The 2,500-nt window shown below is 49.0% G+C and overlaps 1 protein-coding gene across 1 annotated transcript in view; it reads right to left on the bottom strand.

Moving 5' to 3' along the window:
• The window catches only part of LOC127642126 (cyclic AMP-responsive element-binding protein 3-like protein 4), a 19,727-nt gene that overhangs the window by 2,847 nt on the left and 14,380 nt on the right, over positions 1 to 2,500 (bottom strand). The gene's annotated exons all lie outside the window — the stretch shown is intronic.

Raw genomic sequence — 2,500 nt, 5'->3', positions numbered from 1 at the left:
CTCACTCTCACACACTCTCACACACTCACTCTCACTCTCACACTCACTCACACACTCTCACACACTCACTCTCACTCACACACTCTCACTCACACACTCTCACACTCACACTCACACACTCACTCTCACACTCACACACACTCTCATCAGTGCTGTATTACTCACTCACTCTCACGCACTCACACACTCTCACACACTCACACTCACTCTCACACTCACACACTCACTCTCACACACTCTCATCAGTGCTGTATTACTCACTCACTCTCTCTCACTCACTCACACACTCTCACACACTCACACACTCTCACACACTCACTCACTCTCACACACTCACTCTCACACACTCACTCTCACACACTCACTCTCACACACACACTCTCATCAGTGCTGTATTACTCACTCACTCTCACTCACTCACACACTCTCACACTCACTCTCACGCTCACACTCACACACTCTCACACACTCACTCACTCTCACACTCTCACACTCACACACTCTCACACACTCACTCACTCTCACACACTCTCATCAGTGCTGTATTACTCACTCACTCTCACTCACTCACACACTCTCACACTCACACTCACTCTCACACTCACACACTCTCATCAGTGCTGTATTACTCACTCACTCTCACTTACTCACTTACTCTCACTCACTCACACACTCTCACACTCTCACACACTCACTCACTCACTCTCACACACTCACTCACTCTCACTCACTCAATTACTCTCACTCACTCACACACTCTCACACTCACACACTCTCACACACTCACTCACTCTCACTCACTCACTCACTCTCACTCACTCACACACTCTCACACTCTCACACTCACACACTCTCACACACTCACTCACTCACTCTCACACACTCACTCACTCTCACTCACTCAATTACTCTCACTCACTCACACACTCTCACACACTCTCACACACTCACTCACTCTCACTCACTCACTCACTCTCACTCACTCACACACTCTCACACTCACACTCACTCTCACACTCACACACTCTCATCAGTGCTGTATTACTCACTCACTCTCACTTACTCACTTACTCTCACTCACTCACACACTCTCACACTCTCACACACTCACTCACTCACTCTCACACACTCACTCACTCTCACTCACTCAATTACTCTCACTCACTCACACACTCTCACACTCACACACTCTCACACACTCACTCACTCTCACTCACTCACTCACTCTCACTCACTCACACACTCTCACACTCTCACTCACTCACTCTCACACACTCACTCACTCTCACTCACTCAATTACTCTCACTCACTCACACACTCTCACACACTCTCACACACTCTCACACACTCACTCTCACACACTCACTCACTCTCACTCACTCACTTACTCTCACTCACTCACACACTCTCACACTCACACACACTCACTCACTCTCACACACACACTCTCATCAGTGCTGTATTACTCACTCACTCTCACTCACTCACTTACTCTCACTCACTCACACACTCTCACACTCACTCTCACGCTCACACTCACACACTCTCATCAGTGCTGTATTACTCACTCACTCACACACTCTCACACACTCACACTCACTCTCACACTCACACACACTCACACACTCACACACACTCACACACTCACTCTCACACTCACACACTCTCACACACTCACTCACTCTCACACACACACACTCACTCTCACACTCACACACTCTCACACACTCTCATCAGTGCTGTATTACTCACTCACTCCCACTCACTCACTTACTCTCACTCACTCACACACTCTCACACTCACTCTCACGCTCACACTCACACACTCTCACACACTCACACACTCTCACACTCTCACACACTCACTCTCACGCTCACACTCACACACTCTCACACACTCACTCACTCACTCTCACACTCACTCTCACGCTCACACTCACACACTCTCACACACTCACTCACTCTCACACTCTCACACTCTCACACACTCACTCACTCTCACACACTCTCATCAGTGCTGTATTACTCACTCACTCTCACTCACTCACACACTCTCACACACTCACACTCACTCTCACACTCACACACTCTCACACACTCACTCTCACACTCACACACTCTCATCAGTGCTGTATTACTCACTCACTCTCACTCACTCACTTACTCTCACTCACTCACACACTCTCACACTCACTCTCACGCTCACACTCACACACTCTCTCACACTCACACTCACTCTCACGCTCACGCTCACACACTCTCACACTCACTCTCACGCTCACGCTCACACACTCTCTCACACTCACTCTCACGCTCACACTCACTCTCACACTCACTCTCACACTCACACTCACTCTCACACTCACTCTCACACTCACTCTCACACACTCTCTCACACACTCTCTCACACACTCTCTCTCACACTCACTCTCACACACTCTCTCTCACACACATTCTCACACACTCTCTCACACTCACACACTCTCACGCTCACGCTCA

The sequence above is a fragment of the Xyrauchen texanus genome, unplaced genomic scaffold, assembly GCF_025860055.1.
Source record: "Xyrauchen texanus isolate HMW12.3.18 unplaced genomic scaffold, RBS_HiC_50CHRs HiC_scaffold_391, whole genome shotgun sequence".
In the NCBI taxonomy this organism is placed as follows: Eukaryota; Metazoa; Chordata; class Actinopteri; order Cypriniformes; family Catostomidae; genus Xyrauchen; species Xyrauchen texanus.
The sequence above is the reverse complement of the archived record's forward strand: the minus strand, read 5'-3'. Positions and strand labels throughout refer to the sequence as shown.